This window comes from Indicator indicator, chromosome 2 (assembly GCF_027791375.1).
Source record: "Indicator indicator isolate 239-I01 chromosome 2, UM_Iind_1.1, whole genome shotgun sequence".
In the NCBI taxonomy this organism is placed as follows: domain Eukaryota; kingdom Metazoa; phylum Chordata; class Aves; order Piciformes; family Indicatoridae; genus Indicator; species Indicator indicator.
In genome coordinates, this window is record NC_072011.1 from 13,062,716 (window position 1) to 13,083,217 (window position 20,502).

Sequence of the window (20,502 nt, forward strand, 5' to 3'; positions counted from 1 at the left end):
TTTCTTCACCTACTGGTTTCCAGCATTTTATATTTACAGACTCAGGTCTGTATCTGCTGTACAAGAAGATCATTGTTAAACTGGTGTTATTTTGCTTTGCTTTGGAAACCTCAAACAGAGTTGCCAATACAGACAGCCATTCTTTGAATATTCAATTAAAAGCACCACAAGACTGCTCCTATGGAAGGAAATGTGAGGATGTGAAAGTAAGCTGAGGGGTAGTATAAATCATTCAAGTCCCTGGTTAGTAGCTTGTGTTGTAGCAATAGCAGTCACTGACAGAGCTCTGTTGGAAAGGGAAGATGAGTGGCAGATGCTCCTTTGTAATTTCCTGCTATCACCAGAGAGCATAACAGGCATCAATCTACTGGTTTAATCAAAAGTAATAGTACGACCAGGGACCTACCACTTCCAAGGTGCAAATGCAATTGCTGTTGTTGTACATTTGTCCTAGAGGGCTTGTTAGGCAAGTGGATGTCATAATATTTCAGGAGTCAAAACAATCTGAGTTCATGTAATTTAATTATTAACATATTTCCCTTTTCTTAAAAGGAAGGAATGGAAGCATCATAAATCATGATGTCTAATCTCATTCATTTTCTGTTGTTTGAGAACAACACTCAGGCCTTTTGAAGCTTGTGTATTATTTGTTTCACGGAGAAAAATTACATTATAATAACCCTCAGAAGAGCTTAGAGAGAAAATTCTGTTGGTTTTGGATATTTTTATTTTAATCCAATCCAGTTTCTCTGTGTCATGAAGGAATCTATGTTTGGTTTAGGCAGAACCATCTGAGATACCACAGTTGCTTCAAATTGTGCAGCTCATTGAGACAAAACAAAAAGTCTCTTGATAATTGATGACTGAATAAACAAAGAGGAAACTGGAGGCAGATGTGTGCTGGAAAGCTTTCTGAAATCTAGGATGGGATGGGGAGAGTTTGATTTTAATCAGAAGCACCACAATTTTCTCTTCCCTTGAACATTTCCTGCTTTACATTTTTAATTCTTAACCTTTCTTGGGGGAGATTGTCACTGATGTTTAATTTTAAGTGAATTTCCAGTAGTAAATCTAGAAAGATTTTAGGCTAGCAGCTGTGCAGCCTCAAGTCCTCTCTCTGAAAAACAGGCTCTGAAGGTGGAACAGCATAAATCCCTCTGACACTGTCCTGCCAGAAAGCTTCTCCCTGACATGGAAAGATCATGTGCAAGAATTGTTAAACTACTACCACCTTTGTACATCTGTTTTTTATATTCTTGCTGAAGCTGCCACAAAGAGTAACAAGATGTGCTGCAGGATCTCATATTATGGACACATTTAACTCCTTCAGCAGGAGCTGCACGAGAAGCACAGGTTCACAACCGCAGGGCCCATCCTTCAGCTCCTGTCTTTATTTCTTCTTCCACTCCACTTGATTCTCTTCTAATCAAAAACTTGCTTGTCTTTGACAACAAATATGCATCTAAGCTGGCTGGAAGAAGAGTCTCTTCTGAAAGATTTGACAAAAATTGTCTTCCAGAAATTTGATCCTGTAATTACACTTCGGTTAAAGATGAAAACTTTTGACTCAGATTAAATAATTTTTAGTGGAAAACCTTTGACCAGTAACTTTCCATTCAGAAAAGCTGCTGCAATTTTTTTTTCCCAGTCACAGTCATTGAAGGTCTGTACATTTCAGTCTTTTATGTGAAATGTGCATCACTGTCTTTTACTGATTTACTCTGGCATATGAAAGGACTCCCAAGTGACACCTCAGAAGAAGGTCAGCTTGGTTGAGTAACCTCAGACAGAGGAAAATAGGATAATGAGACAGGCATGCTAAGGCTCACCTGAGGAATTCCTACAGCATCTCCAAATCCAACAATAGAAAAATTCCCTGTGAAATGGTAGTCAAAAGTCCAGTTTTCTACCATGTCTCTTGATTGAGCTTATTCACATAGAGATAATAAGTAAGATAGCTACCAAAATACAGCAACACTGCTTTGTGGTAATAGCTTATCTGACACAAAGGCAGACAGATATGGGTTAACACAGGGACAGAAATGACATAAGAGTTCAGGAGCTGATGTAGAAAGTGCCTATGCCAAGTGCAGATCAGTGCTGTTGAGTGGCTCATGAAATTGTCCAGCTGATGGAGGAGCTTTCTGCTTGACAAGATATAAAATTTAGCTCTTAACACTCCTTGCTCACTCATGATCTTGTGGCATCTCTCTTTGTAACAGCAATTATTACAGCACTCTAAAAAAAGGATTTCTTCAGTTGTAAATAAGTAAACTCAATCTTTTATTCCCTCTAATTGTTGTTGCAGTGTGTAGCAGCACATTGCTCTAAACTGGATTTAATTGGGCAAGGAAAAAGAATGAAGGAGGGATTTAGTCATTCTCCTTCCATTTCAGGTTGGCCAATGCAACACCTGCTCCCATATCCTAAGCTGCTATTGCACGAATAGTTGTCAGCTAGCCTTTGACTGTGACAACAAAACCCAAAAATGAGCTGGTTCTAATCAAATTTCCCAAAGCCAGGCCATCAGAATGAGTGCATCTGTCTTGGTAGAACATTTTTTTGCTTTTATTTAACTTGTCTTCAGAAAGCTGCCCTAAAGTGTTGGGTGGTATGTAATGCAAGGCTTTGCAGGAAGTTATTTGTAATTTCTCCTAGGCAAAACATCACAGCAATTTGTGTCTGAGTCTCGGAGTGCCTGAGAAGTGCAAGTGTCAGTTCAAAGGGGAAATTCAAATATGTATCCATTAAAAAAAGTAGCAACACGGGGAATTGGCACAGGCTCTGTCTTCTATAGTTCTTAAGTATTGAAATACTCACTCCAGTCCCAGCAGGGCTTTGAAATCATATGGTTAAACTTATCAGCCAGTTGGGAAAAGAATATGAAGAAACTAATGACAAACAGTCTGTGTTGACTTGAAGGCTCTCACTCCTGCATCTGATTTTACTCACAAGCACCTGATCAACTGTTAAACCACAGAGAGCTACTGTAAAACTAGTTTAATTTATGAAAGAAAAAATGAAGAAAAGAAATGTCATAAATAAAAGACTGGCTTTAAAAGCCAAAACTAAATTCCATTTTAAAATTACAGCATAATCTGCTGCAATTAAAATCTCACACTACTAAAGAAGCCTTCGTATACTGTGGTCTCTGAACTAGGAGTCTCCATAAAAGCAACAAAATTCAAGAGCAGTCTGTGAAGCATAGAATAGATTCCCCTTCTCCCTCATCCTAGCTTCATGTCATAGTCATTACACTACACAGACATTTCACTCTTGCACACACACACACACACCAAACCCTGAATTATTTTTTGCATGGAAAAGCTGCTCCTGCTCAGCACATCTAATGCTGCGGGCAAGGAGTTCTGCAGGGAGCAACAAGTTGTAGAAGAAGCATTCACCCTGGCAGACAGTGAAATTTAATCTGCTCTCCTCCATCTTATGGATAACCCAAGTAAATGATAAACTGCTACATAAATTTCCATGCACAGTTTTGTTGTTATATATAAAAAAAAGGCATCTTTTTCTCCTAGTCTAGTTTTGTAATGGTCACCAGTAAAGCTTGCAACGAGTCACACTCTGTACCTGGCACATGCTGAGAATGGTGATGGAGTGAACACAAGGAGACTGCAGTAGTGTCCCCTTGTCAGATCTGGATGCAGATAGGATGGAAACATGAAAGAAGCAGTGTCTTCTGAGCTCTGCCCTCCTATTCTGAGGTGCTATTGAGCATGCTCATGCTCAGATCTTTCAGACATCATCTGGGTTTTAAGGTTAAAAATCAAGCAAGCAAAGCAAGAAGTCCGCACCAGGAACAGTGTTGAAGCATTTTCAATGTCAAACAAAAGTTAAACAGGAGTTTTCAGGGTCTTATCCTGGAATTTAAGCACAAAATCCTATTTGGAATTCCTAAATCCCGTTTTGGGAACATTTTTTGGATCTAGTCCTTAACGTCTTGATGACCTATGCCATATTCTCACATTCAATAAAAAACAGAGACTGATAGGTCTTATCTGTAATATCTATGCATAGCAGCTGTAGGCTGCTTCTAATCATCAACATTCTTTAATTATTAATAAAAGTTTTATTGGCCAGGAGTCAAAAGCTTCTCTTTTTCTGACAAAGGGCTAGAAAGATAATTTTTCCTTCTAACAGTAGCTGTTTTTAAAGCAACAACCCAACATTTAAACCAGATTCATACATATTAAATGCAAATTCCCAGATAATTAGCATATTTTATAGCTAAATACATAACATACCAAGTAGCTATTTCTCTTAAAGAATATCACCAACAATGATGTAATGCAATCCATGCCTTCTTTTTCTACTTTATAGAGTTTGTTCTTTTTCTAGTACAAGATACTACCGTACAAACTTCATCCATGTCACCTTCTATGCTTAGGAAACATTTGAATGATAACACTTATTGCTCAAATTACAATTTTCAGTGTTTGTTGCTTATGAGATCTAAGGCTAATAAGAAATGTGTGTGAGAGTGATTGATCCCAGTACATAAAAGACCTTTTTCTCCCAGTGCAAGACGTTTTTGTCTTTGTACTTCACAACTACTGGCAGTAATGAGAATGTGGAGTGAAATCAGTGCAACTCAGAAATACGCACTGAAGATTTTCTATATGAATTTGCTGCTTTGTCTCTTACGGGAAAGACTGCCCCTGCATTCCCCAGCTATAAAGGAGGAAGTGCAATGAATGCAGTTGGTTTATCCCCCCCCAGGAGTTCCCTTTGGTAGAGTATGTCAAAGTACTCCCAGCCGTCAGTCTGTCAGGTCTGCTCAGATGTTTTGGAAGACAGCATGCTCTGAATGGGAATGTAACAATAGGAGGCTGATTTTTCAGCAGCCAGCACTGATAACTCTGATAAACAGTCTTCTTGAGGTAAGAAGTGACGCATATCAGAGGTTCCTGCCTTAGACGCCAAGGTTATTTGTCATATAATTGGATATTGTTGGAGAAAACGATAATTATCCCAGATTTAAAGGCATAAGGCCATCTAGTTGATAATATGTGGTTAAAGATAATAATTTGCTGCTGAACCCACTTTAATCTTTCCTATTCATTTACTTTTAAGAGATGTGACCTCACTAGGTCTTATTTAAACAAAGCTGTGACTTACTGGCTTCATGATTATTGTTAAATTATAGACCTGCCACTCTTGGAATTTCATTGCTACAGCAGGGTAAAACTTAGACTCCCCTAATTTAGAAGTCCAGGAAGTTATCAGCTGACAAAAACGAGGAACATGTACCTCCCCCAGCAGACGTGGAGGTCCAATTCTAGCTCCACCCAGCAGAGAGCATCTGTACTGAATACCAGCTACTGTTACAAAGTTCTGCTTACATGCTGGTTTATTTCACCCTGCAAGTGCAAAACAAAAAGAATTCCAGCTGACATATAGGTGGGGTCCATCATTTAACTGTGCCTGAATTTGCCACTTTCAGCTGATCCTGGGAAACTTCAGAAGGCCTAGGCAGTTTGCTACTCCTATCTTTATCTACCTTTTGTCCCTGCATCTGCTCTCTGACTGCTCAGATCACCTTCAGCTAAATTGTGTTAGCACTGGGTGGTAGCAGTATTAATAGTCCCCTTGGAACTGTAGTGGGAGTTTTTATCACATTGCCCATTGACTGACCCAGGAGATTCTAGGAAGTAGCTGGCTTGGCTGCCCAGTGTGCTGAAGCAATTAATCATCTGGTGGGCCATCTCCTGCTTCCAGGAAGTCAGAGACTATCACATCACAACAGGTTTTAGCTCCTGCCCCCAGGGAAATAAACACATGAAAGCTCACAAAGTTATACCAAACAAAGTAATTCCTCTGGCTTGGGCCAGCTGCCGATCCCAGCAGCCTTCTCCCTCGCACCTCCTGGCACCAGAAAATTTATATACCTCTTCCCTTCAATCCTTTGCTCAACCATGTGATAGGAAGTCAGATTCCCTACTGTGCTTGCTGTCTCTTTCATATGCTAATGCACACTTTTGCATTTCTCATTATAAACATCCACAAACTCTCCACATAAACATTATAAAAACTTAATTGTATACAAATCCTACAACCCTAAGCGCTACCTTTAAAGACAGATTTTTGCTTGAACAGCGTCTTGCTTGCTTTTTCATATTCCTTGCATGGCAACCATACATTACAATACTTTATTCCATAAAGGCTGCACAAATAAATGAGGTTTTGGCTTTTCTCCAGGTATTTGGCCATTGTTAACAGGAATATCTGTTTTTAGACGCTTTCCCGTTTTTCTGTAAAGGTAGCCTTATCTTCTTGATCCATCAGTAACAGTTCGTTACTGATGTGGAACTCAGGCTCTTTGAGGTAGCCTTTCCTGTAATTACTGTTTCTGTCATTAACTGTCCCCTGAAACTTGGGCTATCTAAATGGGATTCAGTGAAATTCCTCGGGCTTTTATATAGGAAAAAAAAACCACCAAACCTCTGAGTTCTTGAGAGGCATTTAATTTTGTTTTCTCATCATTATGGGATAGCAGTGTTTGTAAGCTGTTTTCCCATCAGAGGGTGCTTATGGAAATAGATAACCCTGGATAAAGCTCGAGATTGGTTTTGGTGAGTGAAGTGGGAAAAAGCTTGTAAGAAACTGGTACTGAGCCAAAATATCAAGACTCGTATAGATCGTAGGCTTGTTCAGTCATGTCTTATGCATAGATCCAACATATTTTCATGCATATTTTTCCATGCATAGATGCAACATATTAAATAAATTTACAAAAGAAATTATGGATCTTTATAATAAAATGTGTCCTAGTTCTGAAGCCGCCTTGGCCTATATTCTCTTACTCCATTTAATTATTGCTTAAGAAGGAATTTCATCTTGAAAAAAGAAAGAAGGCAGGGCTAGTAGAAAGGCATTGGAAGAAGTGGTTGAAGAGTTCCTCTGCTCTAAGCAAGGAATTTATATTGCACAATAGTGAGAATGGCAAATTCTCTTTGCAGATAGCACATAGCATTACCAGGCAAGCGGCATGCTCTCTCCTTAACTCTTTTGTACCTTTGTATGTGTACAGTAACAATGTCATATATGAGGCTTCCTGACAGTCAGCAGAAAAACACAGGCATTTTGAGAGCTCTTTTCAGCTCACAGTATAGCAATGCAGAGACCTGACATGAATCAAATGATCGATTTCTTTTGTTTCCAAGAGTTTCCTTTTCTGTGAGGAGGCATAATAATAAGAGAGGGTAATAAGACTTTGAGAAGGCTCACATGTATGAAGATGTCCAAGACACTTAGCACTCATCTGCTCAAAACCTTCTGATGCCCTTCAACTGACCAAGTCATATTTAAAACCAGCCAGATCTGATTAAGGAAATTTTTATACACTTGATTGCAGTTAGTGTCCAGTCTGTTAAAAAAAAAAATCACAGGTAAGTCAGACAGAGGCACAGAGAGGCCCTTGCACATTGCATATTCTCAATGTTCAACATGTACGTATGTGGGAGTTGGTATGTTTGCCTTGTCTTTCTACATCTGTATGTTAAAGTAATTTTACATGGTATAATGGAGAAAAATCAGTAAATTGGACATGCTTCATGAATACAGATAATATTCCATGACATGGGAAGAATTAGTCCAGCCAAGACACATGACTCATGCTGGAATGTGTCCAGAGAAGGGCCAGAGAGGGTTGGAGCACCTCTCCTGTGAGGACAGACTGAGAGAGTTGGGGATGTTCAATCTGGAGAAGAGAAGGCTCTGAGACCTTATTGTCCAATATCTGAAGGGGGCCTACAGGAAAGCTGGTGAGGGACTTTTTAGGGTGTCATGTAGTGATAGGAAAAGGGGAAAGAATCCAAGCTAGAGGAGGGTAGATTTAGATTAGATGTTAGAAATAAGTTCTTCACCATGAGGGTGGTGAGACACTGGAACAGGTTGCCCAGGGAGGAGGTGGAAGCCTCATCCCTGGAGGTTTTTAAGGCCAGGCTGGATGTGGCTCTGAGCAATAGGATCTAGTGAAAGGTGCCCCTGCCCGTGGCAGGGGGGTTGGCACTAGATGATCCTTGAGGTCCCTTCCAGCCCTGACAATTCTGTGATTCTGTGAAATTTGGTTCTTTAAGGGACAATGATACCTTTTCCTCAACTATTATATCTTTTCCATCGTAACTCAAAACCTCCGGCTATGATTTTATGATACCAATGTGCAAAATACTAAAAAGATAACCTTCTTAGATGGTACTTATTCATTAGTTCCTGAAAATCAATTCATTTTGGATGTTTCTAATTGGATTGCTTGGTATCAGGACACCCAAATCAACGGTTGTCTTGAAAAACTGCTGCTTCTAGGTTTTACAATTTACTGATTTATAATGAAAAGGTATTTAATACATTCAAATGCTTCTTAGCTTAGCACTAAATTCTTGGTGAAATTTTAACAACAAAATGAAACAAGTACCTTTTGTAATGTGGAAAGTAGTAGTGGAAGAAATGTATGGAAATTGCTTACAGATATTCAGTGACAACTTTCCAAATTCTATTACTGCCCATCAATTCTGCTCAGGAACAAGACACTATCACCTTCAGGTACGAAGGGAAGATCTTCCCACCCAAGGCCACATAGATCTGGAGCAGAAAAATCACACAGAGGAATTTGTCTCATGTTGATGAAGCGCAAACTTGCTTGCCTCAACATCAGCAGTACTTTTTTGGTATTTAGGGAGGAAGGCAAGGATCTGTGCAGCCGATTTCAGTACTGCAGCATGCAGTGCTAGCAATAGGCTAGACATGGCAATTGTTGAGCATGTCTCACTTCCAGAGCATCTCAGCTTCCAGCCAAGCCCACAGGTTTGCCTAGCGTGGGCCAGGCTGCAAGTGTGGCTGTGGCTGCCAGCTGTAAGCACTCAGTTGATCCATAAAAGATGAATTAGTTAAGCACTCTTCCCTGTGTTAAATTAAGGGAAATAACTTGTCCCAAACAATATAAGGGATAAAGTAACTGAGGCCTTTGTTACTTGTGGCTATAAAAGCTGATTTTTAGAATGGATCCTTATCCCACTTTTCTGCCAGAACTGATCTTTAGCCCACTTTTCTGACCAAAATACTGCTTTGGCAAATTTTCCGTATCAAATAGTCAAGATACATACAACCCTTCTCAGTAGTGTTCACACTTCAGCCACGGGTGAACAACCAAGCTTATAGCTATTACCACAGTTTGCAACTGTCCCCTGAACTAATTAGCTCAGAGGTCACTAGCAAGACAATAAATAGTATTTGGTATCATAAATAGTAATAATAAAAAAAAAAGTGTTCAAATGTGAAGGGACAAAAAAAGTCTTTTAAATATTTCTTCAGAATAAAAGCATCTACAGATGTAAGACACTTTTTACCAATCATAAGTGAAGTGGACAATAAGATAGGTCAAGGTCAGGTTGGATGGTGCTCTGAGCAACCTTATCTAGTTAAAGATGTTTCTGCTCACTGCAGGGAGGTTGGACTTTAAGATGACCTTTAAAGGTCCTTTCAAACCCAAAACATTCTATGATTCTATGATTGCTGGACATATCTAACACCTCTTGAACAATGCACCTGCTGTGGATATCAGGGGTGGCTGCAAGTACTTCATCCCTGCCCACAACTGCCAAGGGGAAGGCTGCTCACACATCCTGCAAACCAAGACAATCAGGCCTGGAGGTTAGCTGAAGAGACAGCATTTTGCAAGGTCATGCAGGGTTGCCAGCGTTACCTGACATGACTCATAGGCATTGCAAAGTGATGAACTCCTACACAACTCCCTGAGGAAAACACCACCATTCCTGAACCTGGCTAACATTTCAACATGTATTTGTTATTTGTACTGCCTTGCCAATTACCTTTGAACTCTGAGAGTGCCCAGACAGTTACAAATCTTAATAGTCCAGAATAACTATGTTTGAGCTAGATCCTTAAAAAATACATCTAAGAAGAGGTATATAGCTTCTTTTACTACAGTATGCTAAAGGTTCATTATTCCTAACACTCATTTTGGTTTTACTCCTTGGAAGAAAAGTAACAATATTCCCATATTAGCCATGAGAAAACAGTTACATCTGTAAAATTTGGTAGACATAAGATGCTGCAAGTCATTTAATTCTGGTTGCTTTATCAACTAACATTATCCAGTGCAGCATGATGCTTTTGCAGCTTACATCTCTGGGCTTCTAGAGAAATCAAGGGGAAGAGAGAAAGGAGAAGTAGGTTCCAGATCTCATCCCAGCCTGAGTTGTCTCACATCACCAACCCTGGAACCAGGAGGAACTCTTGAGTTTAGGCAGGTTAGATACAGCTGAAGTGATTAAAACAGATTTTGTAGTATGACACAGGCAATGCCCTAGACCAGGGAGCTGAATTTGTATCTGCTCAGAAAAGAAGCACAATACTTTTTAAGAGTATATGTAAAGTGTGACAGATCTTTTGGATACTCTTGAGCTGACATCTGTAGATATGCAAGGCCATTACAAAAGCCCAGCATGTTTTCCTTTATTTTTCCACAAGGACTGTACAAGGGAAAGGGGAAGGGAGAGATTGTAATTAATACAGCAAAATTCCATATATAAGAACAGATATTGTGGAAACAATAATGTTTTAGTTACTCTCTTAACTTACAAATATTCATACACCCACTACCATTGCTGTTTTCTTGAGCTTCAAAATCTGAATTTGCAAAATCTAAACTTTCCAAGCAATACCACTGGTATAAATAGGTAATAAGCAAATATCAGAAGTTTTATGAGTCCGTTTTAGTTAAAAAAAAAAAAAAAAAATTCTGAATATTTGATTCATTTTATCTTAACATCTTGGAATTCAGACATAAAACCTAAGAGATGAGAATTTTCTCATGAGATCCTTCTCTGGAAACAACTGAAGAGTGGCACCTTCTGCACTGTTCTCATCCTTCCACTTCTGATCTCAGCAGAAAATTAGAGGCAGAGATGACTCCAGTACCTATTTATTTAGAAAGCAATGGAATATTTTGAACCTCAAAACTAAAAGGAAAGTTTAGTTGTCTGGATTTCTATCAAAGATGTGATGAATTCTACTGAACAGTAGTTGTTATAATTCCGGGTGTTTGGTCTGTGCCAATGTTACTCCACAGTGCATTATTGCAATTTAGGGTGCAAGCAGCTTACCCAAGTACCAGCACAAAACTTGGCTGGTTAACTTATTCAGCTGTTTTCCCATGGCTCCTCTTTGAATCAAAGGGAAGACACAGGCTCTGTGATAAGGTGATTCAGAATAGAGGTTAATTTGGGTGGTTTGAAATGTACTCTTGATGACTGTCTCATTCTCTGTTTAGGTTAGTGGCCAAGCTAGATATCTAAAGTAGGTGTTGTAAAAGTCTCCCTGCTTCTTCCATTGACCTTTGTATGATAATTAGGACCTATCTGTATAACATCTAGTAACACAAGGCTCCAACCACACAGACATCTGTTAACAAATTGATCCAGTCCAAAATGATTTGTACTCCCACATACACATGGAGTTACATTGGCACTTAGTAATAAAGGAGAAAAGTTATTAGGAAAGTTATATTTGGATTTATGCTGCAAGGAAATTACAAAAATAACCTAAGAATGTTGTATGCATTAAGTGAAACTTCTATTTGCCTTTAAGACTTAAATGTATAATCTATGAAGTTAGTATTTTTCATCTTACCTCCAACCAACTTCCTCCTTTCATTAACTTTTTAATAAGGTAATTAACCACAGCAAATGTCTACCAATCACTGAATGTATATAGTTCTCCTTTACTATTCATTCTCTCCTGTTTATCTCTCCATAATCTGACATGACAACAGGGAAATTTCTGCCAGTTCCTCTTACCACTGTATATCACATCCCATTGGTCCCAGCCACAGCAAAGGGCATCAACTGCAGAGATGCCAAGGCTGATTTTCTACCACTGTCAGTTAAAAGATATTTGAGTGCTACAGAGATGGTATCAGGTCTTCCTCCCTCTTCTGTGCTACATACAAGACATCAGCAAGGCATTGAGCTCTTTACCCAAATGCATCCTCATTTTTGCATTCATAATGTCCAGTGCTTGCACTTGCTTCCACACACTTTCAGGTGGAAAATGTTCATAAAGACACCTACAGCAAGCTGGAATTTTTTTTTCAGTGGTGTAGAGAGAAGGCAATGTTAGAATTCTTTTCTAAAACTAGGATTTTTTTTTCTATTCATTTATTATTAATTTTTTCTACCAGGGAATGTTGCTTCTCATTTCTCACTTTCTTAAGAAAACAACCAGCATTACATCTTTCCTAGTAATTTTCCTTCACTACTGTTTTGATAATTTATTTAGAATTTAGTACTTTAACGTGTTTATTCAATGTTATTCAAATACCAGGTTAAATGTTATTCAAATATCTGGTTATAGGATCTCTTATTCTAAAGCTATGTTTTGAAGTTATCTCAACAGAACACTTGGTACATCAAAAGGAAAAAATATATTTTCTCATAAGTCATTTAGTGCAAATTTTTAAAATCTGCCTGATGGATACTTGGTTTTAACTTCCAATTGCTAATAAAAGCAAAGTCTGACACTTTTATAAAACAAATTCTGCTTTCCAACTGGCTACTGTTAACCTTGGTTTTATTATGTTAGCAATTGTATTCTGAACTTTTAAAAGAAAATAGTAAGGAACCAACAGGCAGTCCTAGATCAGCAAGCACTTCTGTTTATGCTGTGACTAGAAAAGAAAGTTTATATTCATGTAAAATGAGACTTAAATAAGTATTTCTTATTGGATTTATACAAGCATATGTGATGGCAGAGTTGGAAACCTGAGATTTAGCCATTAAAACAGTAGCCAATGTAGATGGCACATGTCAGCAAATGAGATGCAGCTTACTCTCCAATTCATTAGCATAGGAAGCTAGTGGTTTAATAGAGTGATAGTCCAACTGATGTTTGATTTTTTTCCATACAGGCACAAAATCTGATAAAAGTTACATCACTTCCTTGCATGTTAGCCTCACTAAACTGTTTCCTGAGGCAGTGTTCCAGCTGAAATTGGAAATACTGAAAAGCCAAAGTTAATGGTGGCTGAAATCACTTTCACCTGGTATTAGTTGAATATTGGTATTATACTTTTAAAATAACAGCAAAAACTATGGAATGGGTTTCACTGAAGAGCGTAAGAAATTCCTGATAAAAATAACGGAAACCTTTTACTTATTTAGTGTACATGTAGTATTCCATTAAATACAAGATAGCATTAGCAAGAAGATAGACAGGGACATCACTTGGACATTTTGTTATCTCTGATTTTGGGACACTCTGTAACATCTCCAGTTTTCAAAGCATGAGCATGAACAGAGCTGAATGGAAAGTGAATACAGAACTGGGGAGTGCAGTTGTCCCTATCATTTCAGTGCTCCCTTGAGTACTGAAATTTTCTTTCCTTGGCTGATGGAGACACATAATGATCTCCTTCTCTGAGTGCAGTCAGAACCTTGCAGACTTCAAAAAAAAATGGACATGCTTAGAGAGAGAAGATAGTGTCTGTCATTCTAAGGATCTGAGCTGAGTTTCTCAATTAAGCATCTTCAGAGAGCAACTGTGGGTGTCAGTTTGTGGGAGCAATCAGTTATGTTTATCTCTCTCATCCCCCCAAAAGTGGCTGAAAATGGTTTTGTTGCCTCCTCTGTCAGTAGGAGGTAAGATAAAGAGAGTAACCCAAAAGTCTAAAAATTGTGAGATTAACTAACCAGTGATGTCTTGTAATTGACTTAGCATATGATATTGCACTCCTCAGAAAAACAGAACAAGCACAGGCAAATATAGTCACTAGTATCAGAGAAATAGTGAACAGGAAGAAATTTTGTCCTGACTGTTCTACCTGAAAACTTCAGAAATGACATTGCTACTGATGGAAACATATTTTTATGAACAACAATACTATGATCAAAGCTCACATTTTGATCTGTGGCTAAGGTCTGGGGGGAAATATGCATACGGTACAGTATTTGCATAACCAGTTAATCAAAACAACCTGAATACTTTTCTCATTTACTAAGCTTTTTATCAATTATGTGCTTTGGGCATTTTTAGTAATGTTCCTTACAATTACCATGTATCTAAATGAGTATGTCTATCACAGAAGCTGTGCAGAGCCCTGCAAAATATATATTGTAACAGATATCACAGTATCACAGTATATCAGAGGTTGGAAGGGACTTCAAGAGATCATCAGGTCCAACCCCCCTGCCAGATCAGGATCACTTAGGGTAGTCTGCACAGGAATGCATCCAGGGGGGTTTTGAAAGTCTCCAGAGAAGGAGACTCCACAACCCCCCTGGGGAGCCTGTTCCAGTGCTCTGTCAGCCTCACTGGAAAGAAGTTTCTCCTCACGTTGAGGTGAAATCTTCTACGTTCTAACTTGAACCCATTGTTCCTTGTCTTATCACTGTGAACCACTGAAAAGAGCCTGGCCCCTTCCACTTGACACCCACACCTCAGATATTTATGACATTGATCAGATCCCCTCTCAGTCTTCTAAGACTAAACAGCCCCAGGGATCTCAGTCTCTCTTCATAGGGGAGATGCTCAAGTCCCCTAATCATCCTCGTGGCTCTCTGTTGGATTCTCTCCAGCAGTTCTCTGTCTCTCTTGAACTGGGGAGCCCAAAACTGGACACAGTATTCCAGGTGTGGTCTCACCAGGGCAGAGTAGAGAGGTAGAAGAACTTCCCTAGACCTTCTGGACACACCTTTCTTGATACATCCCAGGATCCCATTGGCTCTTTGGGCCACAAGAGCACATTGTTGTTCCATGGAGAACTTGCTGTCCACCAGTACTCCAAGGTCTTTCTCTGTGGAGCTGCTTTCCAGCCCCTAACCTGTACTGGTGCCTGTTAGGCAACACTGAAAAGCATTTATAGTTTTACATATGGCCAGGATATCTTGGGAAGCATTCAACAGCTGGAACTGCATGACTGAAACCAGCCTGCCCAAATACATCTGAGAGGAAGAGTTTTTCCAAAAAGCCTGCCCTCCATCTGCAGATCTAGTGGATGCCTTTAACCCATTATAGATGGCTTTTCCTCCTATACTCTCTACTTGGAGAATTTTTCTTTCTGCAGCATCACCACTAGCATGACTACCTTTTGAGTGGAAGCTGTAATGAAGAATCAGCATGTGTTTGTGTGATTATCAATGGGTTTTGGATGGCATGGTAATAAAATGTCAACACAGGGGTGACTGCAGAGCTTCAGAGCTGCTGATTCTGGTGGAGCTATATTTACACAAATGCATTTGTAAGAAATGCAGGGAGCTTGATTACAGTAAATATGGGCTGATTTTGCAGTCATGAGAAACTAGGTCAGAGGAAGCTTAGTTTATCACTAGGATGCTTGTGCATCTCTCTTAGACCTTTCCCACGACTTCCCAGCTGCATCTCCTGTCCATCCCTGCCACAAACTGTGCTCACTGATGTCATGCAAGAGGCAAGGAGGGAAATGAAGCTGTAGAACTTCTGTGAGAGGGCAAATAACCTCATCTTTTGTGTATGCTCATCACTCGAAAGCTGATGCGCAGGCAGAATAAAGTGTGGTTACAGCATAAGCATGATTGTAGAAATGATACTCAAGTACCATAGATATTTCATCTCAAATACACATCTGTATTGGTTCTACTATTATTCAGTGGCCTAGGTATTCCCTCAGACCAAAGTATCAAGATTATTTAGTCACTGCTACTATTAGGATGTACACAGCATCAGACACAATGTAGTTCAGTAATATTCCTTTACTGTCACATTCCAAATAGGAATAAATGTGGGAGATGTCTGCACAAGGCCTACCCCTAACCTATGCCATCCTACTGCTCATTATAAGGTCTCAATGGGATTACACACAGAGATAAATCCACCATTAATTAAGTAAAAAAAAGACAAAAACTGAAGAATTTGAGTAGATATTCTACAATATTAATATATGCAGACATCAGATATCTAACACATTTAAAAAGTTAAGAAATACATATTAATTTTATTTTAAATGGTGCTTCTTTTACTAGCCAACTATTATTTCCTCTCCATTTTGAAATCTAAAAGAAAAAACTAAATTATATTTTGTGATACCTGCTTCACAAATGAAGGAGTAAGCCCTATTATTCTTCCTATTTTTATGGTTATATTGATGTCCCATGTATTCTTACTGTACTGTTCTTTCTTTGACAAAAATTTAAACTAGATATTGCTTAATGCAGATTTTTCAGCTATTCATTTTATTTTTATCATTTCTTCAAAAGACAGGAAAAGACAAAATCACAGCTGCAAGTCTTTTCCAAATACCATACAGGGCAAGGACACCATAGGCTGTACAGCCACTAACACTCTCTCATTAAAAGGTAACAGGTGAAAGAAACATTTCAAATGTGACACATCTTTCGTCTTTCAGACTGCTGCCATCATTTTAGATACTTATGTCTCAACAGACAGAATTACATATGCACATGCCCAGACAGCAGAAGTCCTTTGAATAAATTGAATTCATCCAATTACTTAGTATAGTTATGTGTGTAAGGGACATGCATCTCAAAAAAAATAAGAAAAAAAAAAAGTTAGTCCCTTTTTCTACTATCTTTTTTCACTTGTTAACAAAAAGGAATCCTGCAGGATGGAGCAGTTATTCTTGTCATAGGGTTATTACACAAAGATGATGACTAGCATTTCCCATGTCTGATATAATAGGTTATTATTTACTGTCCACCTTGTTTCTACCTACTTTTTCAATCAGATGCGGTGTTATAGAATCAGAATTGCTTTGGTTTGACAAGACTGTTCTTAACCTCCTGCTCCATTACTGCAGTACATTACCAAGCCTCTTGCAAAATCATTGCAATGATCACTGCTTAACAGCTTCTTTTGGGATGGCAATGTGTTTTTCTTAAATCTTTTGACTTCATCTTGTCTCAGGTAAATCTCACTTGCATGTAAGAACTGAGGGAGGAAATAAACTAATAGAGTACATCAGATACATTATGCAACAGTTTAATACAGTGTTGGCAGTTCCCTTCTTCTTCACCTTACTTTTTTCTTTTTAGGGTTTATTAAGCTAAGATGAGTCTATTATCTGTTATTTCCTTTAAAGCCACATAGAATTTCACCGTGTACTGTGGGAGATTTTAAGCATTAGACTCAGTATGCTGAACTTTTAAGTTTTCAAAAGCAGGCAATGGAAAAATTACACAACCTTGCTGTTTCCAATTAGTTATGGAGTTCTGTTTATTCCTTTACCACAAGCATTTTTTCTTAGTTAGTAGTACAAATTGTTAATCACAAAAGTGTGCTATCTCACATGTGTCAACTGCGAAAAAGGAATTGGTTCCTTGCCCTACAGAACTCAAGCAATTCTCACTTTGTTTCCAGAACCTTTTTCCAAGGAATCTGACTGAAAGACAATAACAAAAAGATTACTGTGAACCCACACAACACTACTGTCCATCTTTGACATTTCCTTGTAGGGAAGATTCTCAAGAATTGATGTTACATGCAGCCCAGGCAATAACAAATAGTCCTTCCTACTATTCCCTCAGAAATTCATTTCATTACACCTGACAATGAGATGGTAGCAGATTTTTAAAATCTCCTACTATATATCTCAAGTATGCATCAAAAAAAGTTTCTAAATTGTTAAGAATGCACAGGGAAAATATTAAAATAATGTCAAGGTCAGGAAAAAGTTTTTAGATAAGGTTACAGAATTTAGTATGTCTGGTCTAAAGCAAAGACATAGTTACTGTCCACAAATAAATATAAAATTATTCTTATTTAATATATTATTGGCAATGATAGAGATAACTCAGACTAATTGTTCTTGTTAGTAAGAATAAAAAATAGACTTCTGAAATGAGACAAATGTGGGGCAAAGAATAAGAAAATTATGCTAAGATTTGTAAAGTAATGAAAGAAACCTTCCAGGGGTCATTAGAAAAATTCTTGCAAGTCCTGCATAACTCAGCCAGTTTGTGTTTCTTTTGTCATGTTCTCCAAGCTTCCTAGGCACTCTGTTCCCTTGTCCCTCTTAAAAGTTACTCATTCTTTTTTTTTTTTTTTTTTTCTATCAGTCCTTTTAGGCTGCCCTGAGAATGTGCAGCATCAGTTGTTTGGTGTTCTACTTCATGTGTAATGACTGTGCCCCAGTATTAACACTCTTTTATCATAAACTGACATCACACCCCTGAAGCCCTCTAAAGCTTGATTCCAGGCATGGTGTCATCATTTCATTCTGACCTCCAGCAACAGCCTAGCCTATAGTTTCTGCATGACTCTGAGACTGCTAGGACAGAGGCAATGGCATACTTCTCACATGTGACTACTGATTTCAGATGATTCCACTAATAAGTGCCATCTAAAAGCACATGCCTTCATACTTTCTAAAACTCAGCTTCTGATAGGTTTTGAAAATTATCTCCACATTTGCAGTACTTAATGTTTCTAATCACTTTAAAAATTAGGTAGTCTTTTTCCAGTTTGTTTGGATTTGGGGGGGATGTTTTAATCAGGTGCTGTATAAATAGGCAATATCAGGTCTTTTCAGGTGTTTAGGTGTCTGCTTGGGAATATACTATTATTAAGTTGTGAGACAATGCAGTGGTAGGGGTTAGCTGAAATAATAAAATTTCCAGTAGTAACGAACCTGCCACTCTAGTAATTTATGAGCCTTTTTTCCAGATATTTGCTATCAGATAGAAGTGAGGGGAATAATAGTACATAACTTCTCCTGTTAACACAGAAAGGCAAAGATGCCTGTACTCTAAGGAAGCTGTTGGCAAAGTCACAGGCTGGAGGTCCCAGGATCACTTACAATACTGGCAAGCAGGAGGTAATTTCTGGGGAATGAAGCTTGTGGAGAGAAGCAAAAGGAAAAGACTGGGAGGGTGGAGGGGGAAAATCAAGGATCTTTCTTCACTGTTCTTTTTTTATAGCTTTTGTATGCCTGGACTGATTTGTTGTGGGAGAGCTGCTGGAGACAGTTTATTTGGCACAGGGCAGGGTAGCTCAAAGCCAAAATGATGGTGCTATTGCCAGTTTAAACCATGATTTGTTGTTCGGTCGGTTGGTTGGCTTTTTTTTTTTTTTTTTCCTGTGTGTCTTTCCCCTTCCCTCCTTTTTTTTTTTAAGGAAGGAAAAGAAAAAAGGGGAAGAAAGAGACTTGCAATTAAAACCAGAGCACTGGATTAACAACAGCCCGGCAGGCTTCAGTAGACTGGAAAGATACACGAGGCACTTCCTCTACCATCTGGCATGCAATTCTGCTGTTGCTGCTGCTCTTAGTACATAACTCTGGAGTGAATAAGCAAACAAGTCAAACTTTTTAAGAGACACCAGTCATGAAACAACAGCTATTAATCTGTCAGTTTACTCGCTTCCCTTTTCTCCAACCACAGTCTTGCTTTAAAACTTCAGGTCTCTTCCAGTTCTTGTGTCTGCCTGTGAAAATATGCACTACCTTGTCAGGTTCTCAGATGGCTCCGTTCAGCTTTTCGTTGGTGTTGCTTCTCAGAATGAATGAGGGCCAGAGCTAATACGTTTATATTTCTTTTGTAATCATTGAAGCTTCTTTGACTCAGAGTCATAGAGAAATGCAGTTAGTAGCAATAAAGCCATCCATCTCTGTTGAAAGATTTCCTTCAAGTCTGGATGGAAGTGAGAATGCAAAAGAGAATTTTTAGGTGAGCCGAACTTGCTCAAGGACTGTTTAAAATGCAGTCACAAATGGCTGGGTACATTGCCATGTTTTAATTCTGATTATTTTTCTCAAGAGAAATGAAAAACATTATGTTGAGGTCATATCTTCAAGTTGGGTAAATCATCACAGCACAACTTAAGTCAGAGAAACAGTAAACTTGCAAAACCTGAGCATTTTGTCTCTTAAAAGACTCTGAGTGATGCTACAGATGATTTTTTAATGATGAAAACCTCATAGTCAGATACATGCCTTGCAGGCTTTCCTGTGAGCTGCTCTTATCTGGTTTCATTCTTTTAACCAAAAAAAAAAAAAAAGACATAAGGAAAGTCAATCAGTAATAGCAAAATTTTGGATGAATTAAGGATAATCACTGAAATGTAGTACAACTGTGACAAACAAGTTTAGTAAGAATAAGATGTATTTATTTACTGACATTGTCGTTAATGTCAGGCAACATTTCTTTACACAATCTATCTTTTTCACTTGCAACTGATGATCCTTAAATCAGTGAGAAAGCAGGGGGAAAAAAAAAAAACAACCACTAACAAAAACTCACCAGGCAAGATCAGGTGCTTTCACTTGACACAAATTTTCACAGAAAAAAAAATATATAGAGAGAGAGATATATACTGTCTGTTAGGTTTGTAACATAGTTTCTTGAAACACTAAAACTGCAACAACAGATCACAGTTTCCATTTGGTTTTTGACCGGTCTCCTGCTTTGCATCTGTAAAATTCTAAGTGAAAACAAAACCAACTACAGTGTTTCAACAAAAACAACAATTAGTGTTTCC